Genomic DNA, 9288 nt, shown 5'->3' on the forward strand with positions numbered 1-9288 from the left:
TTAATAAAAATAAAAACTATCAACTTCTATTTTAAGTTAGGCACTGAGAAAGGTAAATCGGGAATTGGTGCCCATCTGTAATCTTTCCATTTTTCTCTCTGATCCTGCTTCAAATGTTCCAGTGCTAAACTCTGACTTGTGTTTTATTCTTTATTTATTAGCTTGCTATGGCTTCTCTAACAAAGTACCACAAACTGGGTGGCTTAAACAACAGAAATTTATTGTCTCACAGTTCTGGAGGCTAGAAGTATTAGGTCAAGGTGTATGCAGGGCCATGCTCCCGCCATGGAAGCTAGGGAAGAATCTGTTCCAGCCCTTTCTCCTGGCTGCTGGTAGTTCTTTGGCTTGCATGTCATTTTCCCTGTGTGCCCATCTCTTGGGTCCAAATTTTTGCTTTTTATAAGGATGCCAGTCGTATTGGATTAGGGGCCCATTCTAACCAAGTATGACCTCATCTTAACTAAATCTCAATGACTATTTCCAAATAGGATCACATTTTGAGGTATTGAAGGTTAGAACTCTAACATATGAATTTTGGAGGGGACATAATTCAACACATTAGTTCAGTGTTTTTCAAGTTTAGTCCACTGACCAAAACCACTTGGATATTCTTATTAGAAATGCAGTCCATAAGCTTCACCCTAACAAGTGATTCCCAAAGGAGGAGAATGATTTGTGCCCCCAGGGGACATTTAGCAACATCTGAAAACAGGCCCAGGGAAAGGATGCTATGGTATCTAGTGGACCTGGAATGCTGCTCAACCACCTGCAAGGCACAGGGTGTCCCCCCAGCAAGAAAATCATCTCTTAATATGTTAATAGTGCCAAGATTGAGAAACCCTCCTGTAGAACTTCTGGATCAGAATCTCTGGGAAAGGGACCTGGAAATCTACATTTTGATAAGCATCCCAACAACTTGTGCCCATACTAAAGTTTGAAAACCACCACAGATACAAAAGCCTTTTTTAGGCGTATGAACATGAACCATTTTGTTCTAGATATTAGTCACCCCTCTTCTTGTTTAGCCATGTGAACTGTGATAAGTGAATCTAAGTAAATATTACTACTTAGCAATTCACACAATTTACAAGTCTCACCCTAATATTAATCTTAAACTGGAAACTTGTTTACATTTTAATACTTCTATGCCATGTTGCATTGTTTTTGATCAAGTGTCTACATATTCTGGATGTCCTTTGCCAAATGAAAAAAACCATTGCAAATTTATGGTTTGGCAAGGCAATGCTTTGCCTCCTCCGGTCCACTAATTTCTGTTGTACTCTGAGTGACCGACTGACTTGTCTATTTCATATATTGCTCTCATCCCTTGCAGTCTATGTTTGCTGTTCCTTCCATTTTTTTTCTCTATTGGTATTTGAAAATATTTTTGTGGTGCATTAGTGGTGCCTTAACAGCACAAACAAGAAAATGGTAGTGTCATAAAAGGCACAAGAGGCACAGGGAAAAATCCTAAAACTTCCATTAAAATAGGTCATTGGAAACTGTTATGTATTGCAGTATATAACAAATGGAGAACTTGATGCCTTTCTAAAAAATTGTTTTAAGTGTTCCCTTTTAGAATCTTCCATTTTCATGGTAAGACTTCCATAGAGAGTTTGCATCAGAACAGATTATATAATCAGAATATTTTGATCCTGCGTTAGCCTTGTTGACTATTATCTAAGCCAGCTGTTTTACTAATGACCTTTTGCTGGTTTTCTAGTCATCACTGATAAAATTTTGAGAACAACTCTAGCCTCCTCCTCCAGTAACCAAAACCCCCTAATAGTTTCTTTCTCTTTCAACAATTTCTTAGGAATTAAAACTTCTCATGTCCTTCAGACGTTGTTCCCGTGACATTATCTGACCTTCAAGCCTGCTACCTTTTTGGACTATGCGGCCAACAACTGTATACTCAGCTCTTGAATTCTAATGTGTAACCTAAGCTTTACTAAGCCTTCATGCAAAACACCTTTTAAAAAAAAAAAAAAAATTTAACTTAATTGTTGAAAATAAGCAAGGCATGGAATAAGCAGCCTTTATACTAAGCTGAGTTTTTAATGTAAACATTAACAATCAAATGTATAAACAAAACTGTGGTAACATAAGCGCAATCTATACAGTTCAATCCAAGAGAGATCTTTTGTTGTGTTCACATCCAAAACTTGATACCTAAATGGATGGAAGTTACACACTATAGTTCAGCTGGACTAGCAGCCAACTGTGCTAGTGTAAACCGATCCCTTAACAAATGAAGTCAAGAGACTTCTTTAGAGAAAGAAACAGACAAGACAGAACAGTGGTGTTGTAACATCAGTTCTCCCTTTTTCTATAATGTGTTCCACTTTCCAGAGGAGACCAGAATGAGGGACAATGAGATAATGATGAAATTTTACAAGATTCTAATGAATTGGGCTTTCTAAACTACTGAAGAAAGTCATAAACTTGTTATCTAAGGGTTCCCACCCTTGAGAGTGATCCCTCGAGGCTATGGTCCTCCTAAATTGGTACCCTCAGGAACAGAACTGTCAAGTAAGAGGTTTTCGTTCTCAGTTGTCTCTTCTCTAATGTCTTACCAGAGAGAAAAATGTGAAAGAAAATCTAGTGGCAGTGTGTTCTACCAATACCCTTAAGGGCGACCAGGCCTGAGACACACTTCTCTTCCTTCTGTACTTGTGTCTTCTCAATACCTTGCTCCTATCTATCTTTCAAGACCCAGTTAGCACCTCACCACTTCCAAGAAGTGGGCTAGTGTTAATGGAAAGAGTGCTGGACTGGAAGGTCTAGGCCCATATCTTAACTATTTAAGGAAAATCTCTTGTCTTAATGATTGTGTTTTCTAATAAAATGGGAACGATAATACCTGCTTCACAGAATTATATACTTGGCGCATGGTGGGTGGTAAGTAAATATGTATATATGTATTTATTTAAATGCCTCCCCCAGTTACTCCAGCATACATAATTTCTCTTTCATCTTCCTGAGCCTGGGCACATCACTTGTAACACGCACTTAATTTGCCACAGGATACTTTTATACTTGCAGACCTAAGAGATGAGTGAATTGAATTTTTGAATACGTAATAGCAACTCAGGTTCTTAAGTCAGTTGCTCTTCTGCCCTCAGGTATCTTTGAAGTGTTGGAAGAATGACTGTCAAAATCACATGTACCTTTCATGGCTCTTTCTGTCAAATGGATGTTTCCAAATAATGATGGTAAGTGGTGGAGGGCCAGGGTGTGCTAGAGGAGTAGGACCATGAGAAAGGGGGTGGTTATTGAGGCATATCACCTCGCAGAGGGAGTAAAGGTACTTCAAATGACTTAGAACGAGGACATTGGATCTCCTTACCTAATATCCCTTCCTCTTCTCAAAGAGGTTTCAACTATGCTGAAGGGGATGGGATGTAAGATTGTCAACTCCACTTCTTCACCTAGGTTTCTTGTGGTCCAGACTCAAGAAATGTTCTATTCCATTAGTGGTGGGAACCTGAAAATCCATACTGTTATGGAGAGAGGGTAATCTGTTCCACTTTGTGCTTAGCTCTATGGGGATCAGGACCATGGTTCATTTTTTGTCTGATCGTAGCACCTAACCTAGTATTTTTGTGAATGATTTTTGTCTTCTAAAAATATCTATTGAACTTTTGGAAATTGTTTTCTTTGTGTCAGTGGAATAGGAAATTTGAGAATTTTCTCTTTGCAAAGTACTAACATTTTCTTTGCTGTTAAGGGGATTCTGTCAATTTATAAGCTTCTTTCTTCAATAACTTAAATTATAGTGTTGTAAATGATTTAAAGTCTGCTGAATCATGAAAATTTTATTGCTTTTACTCTATCGGGAATAAATTTATGGATATCTGATTTGCATATTAACCGTAAACGAAAGAGAAAAATCCTTTAGTTATATGCATTTTTTAAAAGTACTAGATTACTGGGGCGCCTGGGTGGCTCAGTCGTTAAGTGTCTGGCTTCGGCTCAGGTCGTGATCCCAGGGTCCTGGGATCGAGCCCTACATTTGGCTCCCTGCTCGGCGGGAAGCCTGCTTCTCGCTCTCCCTCTGCTGCTCCCCCTGCTTGTGTTCTCTCTCTCACTGTGTCTCTCTCTGTCAAATAAATAAATAAAATCTTAAAAAAAAAAAAATAAAGATACTAGATTGCCTACTGAGAAATTAGCTTCATTAATTGCCACAGTGTCACTCTGTAGAGATTTCTGGATAATCTTTTAGTGTTGCATCAATTCTTATTCATCCCATTAAGTTTACGAAATGTGATGGGCTCTCTCACCTAAAGGGATAGTAATATAGACATACCTTATAATTAGCCTAAACTTCTTTGAGGGTCTACATCAAGGAAACAAGTTAAATATGGATTTAAAAAATTTTCAAAGACACTGCAGAATCATGGTCATTTCTTTACTGTGTTATTATTTTTTTCTTAAAGATTTTATTTATTTATTAGAGAGATAGCAAGAGAGAGGGAGAGAGAGCAAGTGCACAAGCGGAGGGGAGGGGCAGAGGGAGAGACAGAGAGAGAAGCAGACTCCCCACTGAACAGGGATCCCAGGACCCTCAGACCATGACCCGAGCTGAAGGCAGATGCTTAACCGACTGAGCCACCCAGGCGCCCCTAACAGGTTATTTTTGAAGTGGTATAAAGAATGAAACCCAAGTTACTAAAAGGTTGAGCGCCTGTAATGAATTGAAAAGCTGTTTAGAATATATGTACACAAACAGTATACTGCTTTTCCTGTGTTTCTTGTACATGGAAAAGTGACATTATGTAGCTGTTTCTCAGATTTTTACATAAAATTATTTTCTGCCATAACAAAATGAATCCTGTTTTGTGTGTTTGTTTTTTCTCTGCATTTCCTAGAAAATTAGGAGAAGCCTATGAACTGAATCATCACAGTGGGGATCAAGGTTCTTCACAGTATGCGTCTATGCTGGGACTGAATCCATCCCTTCCTTAATATACCATTCCCTTTGCACCTGCCCTTTGCACTGACTGAAGCACCCTTTGCTTGGTTAATTTCTACTCATCTTCTAGGCCTCAGTGTAGAACTCACTTCCTCCAGGCAGCATTCCCTCACTGGCCATGGCTAGGTGGGCTGTCCCCTCCTATGAACTTACATAGCACTCCGGGATATCTCTCCTCTCCGTAGCACTAATCACACGGTAATGAAAATTCCACTTGTCTGTGCCCCTTCTGTATGCTACATTGTGGGAGGACAGATGCCATCCTGTTCATCTTTGCAACCCCAGTGCCCACCCTAGGCCAGGCATGTAGAGATCTTCCACACACATCTCTATAAAGGAAGTGGGGACTAGATAGTGCATCATTCCTATTGCCTTGAGCTTTGAAGACATATCAATGTAAAGAAAGTGACTTTTGCCTGAATTTTTTGTAGTGTGATGATCAATTTGTTTTAGCTTTCAAATTCTAACCTAAAGTAATATGTGATGTTCACAAAGTAGTCAAAAGAGTACCATGTAGGTACTTCTCTGTCACTTCTCAGAAAAATGTCCCAGTGGGACCATTGCAAGCCTTTCATGTGACCCTATTTACCTACATGGGGTGGCCCACATGTCAGTGCTTGTTACTAAACAGCAAATCAAGCACACGGATCCTTAACAGATTGAATCATCCCATTTTCTGGAAGATAATGTATCTGACATTTTGATATCAGTCAAGGGAGGTGTCATTCTAATGTTGCACGTATGTAAAACCTTTCCTACTCTGCAGAGCTTGTTTCTAGGTGTCTTAAGCTCCTGCATTACATCACAAGCTTCCTGCATGTCTTCTTTAGGCTTTAAGAACCACAGTGTCAAGTATGGCACCTAACACATTGCAGGTGCTCCGGGAACAATGAACGAATTACACAATAATAATTTTGAGTGCTATAGGTGCATATGGTCACTTTTCATGTTATTTCATTCATTCCTTATAGCGGCTTCAAGAGGTATTTATTATCATCCTTGTCTTATGAAGCAGGAAATGGGAATTTAGAGATGCTGGAAGCTTACCCAAAGTTGTTACTTGAATGTTGGAGGCAGGAGTTCAATCCAGGAGAGTCTGATCTGAAGCCCACCCTGTTCCACCATCACACTCTGCCTTTCATGACATGCTTACTGACTCAATTTATTAATAATTTCCATAGGAGACAAATGAATCATCAGGCACAGCCAATTCATTGGTGGAGGGTTGGACAGGGAGGATGTTGATAGGTTATATAACTGAACTTTTGTCTTTGGAACTAGTAGAATTAGCTATTAAGGATAATCAGAAGTACAATATAACCAGTAAATAGAGCTGTGAACACACTAACTTAACATGCAGCCGTAAGAAAGGGGGTAACTCTTCTTGATAAAAAGCGTCCAATCTAACTTCACCCACAGGTCTTTAAGAGAAACAAGATGAGGCAGAAATGACTAGTTGACTATGTCTTCCATCCATTCTCCTTTTTCTCCTTAGAAATACAATACTAAAGGTCATGGTTCCTAACCTCCCTTGCAGCTAGTTTTGGTAAACTGAATTTTGTGAGGACTTCATAGAAATATCCTTCAAAAGAAAGAGGAATACCCTTCTTCCTTCTTTTTTCTGCCTGGCTGGGATGCAAATGTGATGGGTTGAAATCAAGTAGCCATTGTGGATCAGGAGGTGACAGGCTCAGGACTGACCAAGGTAGTGCCATAGGAAGAGTCTAGCTTCTGCTGACCTTGGACCTGCCATTTCTGCTCTGGACTGCCAAATTCTGGACTTCTTCTATGTGAAAGGGTAGCAAACTGTCATCTTGTTTAAGCCCAAAAATGGAAGTGGAAATAGCCAATTTAGTGATTTCTGTCATTTAAAAAAGTGTCGCTTCTGTGTGTTATTCTGTTTCTGTTCAATTTATTTAATCTTACAATCCTGCAGCTGTTTCTACTTCCTGGACCCTACACTGCACATTAAAACTAGCAAGCAGCAAATATCATTTCTGTGTCATAGGCTGTCTGGGTATTGATCCTCTCTAACAAGTTCACAGTGAGTCCTTTGTAGGTGACTCTGATTAAAGGTCGGGAAGCCACATGTAAACCCTACAAATAATCTCAAGTTTTGAATTATACAATTTATAAAATTAGGCCCTACCTCAGCTTTCCCTGATCTGACCATTATCTAGTGCCACATCATTCCCCCCCCGCCAAAATGGAATATTATACTACTCGATACTTAGCAAATGTTTACTGAGTTTGCACATAATAATGTGTAAAACATTGTGTTGTATACGGTGAATTCACAGATGGATTGTAAGGGTTTTGATTCTTTTAGAAAGTAATCAGTTTATTGAATAAGGTAAACTCTGTGAGGTACACATAGGGAACAGCTTTATTTTTCTCTAATCCTCAAACATGCACTTACTTTCTCATTCCTGCCCTGGAGATAACCCTTCACATAGATCTCATGGCTTTCCAGCCACTTTAATACCTGAAAAGTAAGGGTTACTTTTCTTACTTTATTTTTTTACTTTACTTTCAGGTATTAAAAGACAAATACAGGTCAGTCTAAATCCAAACATAATATCTAATTTTATAATCCAATTACATCTAATCTCACATATAATTCAAAGTTTCCCTGGCCTCCTCCAGCCCCCAGCCCAGGCCTGAGCCAAAGCTCAGGGCGCACAGCACGCAGGGTGTGGTGTGTGGTCTCTCACACTCCTCCATTACTCTCCACCCATGTAGTAAATGCAACTCCATTCTAATCTCCGCCCTTTATTCCTGCCACATTCCCTCTTGCTCACTTCTCTCCAGTCCTGTTGGCTCCTTTCCACCCCAGAAAATACTAAACATGTTCTTGCTAAGGGCCTTCCGGTTTTCTATTCTCTCTGCATGGCTTTTTCCCTCACTTTTAGGCCTCAGCCCCAGTGTCCTCTTATCAGTGAGGTCTTCCCTGATCTCTCCATCTCAAGCAACACACAGCCACACCCATCACTTACTCTGCTTTGTTTTTGTCATCTCACCATCTGATAAGTTACACTTCTGCTAAGAAGCAAGGCGCCTGTCTGCCCTTCTGCAGATTCCTTCCATCTTTATGGGAGAGGTTGGGAGGTAACTTAACCTTTCTCTCTGTGTGAGAAAAGAAGCAAAAACAGCCCAAACACTCTCCACTCTGAATTCCTGCTCTCCTTGAGCTTCTTCAATGATCTTTCACAATTTAGCCAGGTCCTATAAAAACTGGAAGTGAGGGTTTCATAGATACCGGACTGATTTGTTTTCTTTTTTTTTTTTAAGATTAATTTATTTTATTTTTTTTAAGATTTTATTTATTTATTTGACAGAGAGAGACGCAGCGAGAGAGGGAACACAAGCAGGGGAGTGGGAGAGGGGGAAGCAGTCGTCCCGCAGAGCAGGGAGCCCAGTGCGGGGCTCGATCCCAGGATTCTGGGATCATGACCTGAGCCGAAGGCAGACACTTAACCACTGAGCCACCCAGGCGCCCCAAGATTTATTTATTTATTTGAGAGAGAGAGAGAGAGAGAGTGTGGTGAGTGGGGGTAGGGGCCGAGGGAGAAGGCGAGAGAATCCCAAGCAGACTCCCCACTGAGCGCAGAGCCCACGCAGGACTCAGTCCCACGACCCATGAGATCATGACCTGAGCTGAAATCAAGAGTTGAACGCTCAACTGACTGAGCCACCCAGGCGCTGCTGATATGTTTTGTTTTATTAAGTCTGGCCTGGATGTTTCAGGCACTCTTTAGACTGGGACAGGGGATGGGGTGGTGGAATTGTCTCTTCTTATTCTCAGCTTTGGGACTTCAGCTACAATATAGAGGCAACACGCTGAGTAGATAGGAACCTTCTCACAAACTAGTGTGCTCTATTCCAAAAAGAACATTTGAATTTGAGGTAATCTTATGATATGAACAGATGGCTCTAAGAATTCAAGATGTCCAAATTTTAGGAAACAGGAACCTAGGCATTTACACAGCTGAAAAGCAATATAAACTTGGTTATGCCTTACTAGGGTAGAAAGCTACTGGTTCTGTCTGTGTAGCATTCACTCTTCTTTCTGCTTGGACCAGCACCCTTTGGCTGCAGTGAATGTTCATGGATGGGTGTGTGACCAAATTTGGTCCAATGAGAACAAATACTTGGGCATTGGCTGGATAAGAATCTGGAAGATACATGCCTAGTGCTGTTCAGGCTGTCACAGGGAGAGAACTTGCCTTAGAGTGAAGGCAATAAAAAGGAAAGTGGGTGTGAGAGATGGAAAGAGATCAAGGTGCAGTGATGTTGCACTGGATCCAGCCATG

The sequence above is a fragment of the Phoca vitulina genome, unplaced genomic scaffold, assembly GCF_004348235.1.
Source record: "Phoca vitulina isolate PV1807 unplaced genomic scaffold, GSC_HSeal_1.0 scaffold71, whole genome shotgun sequence".
Taxonomy (NCBI): Eukaryota; Metazoa; Chordata; class Mammalia; order Carnivora; family Phocidae; genus Phoca; species Phoca vitulina.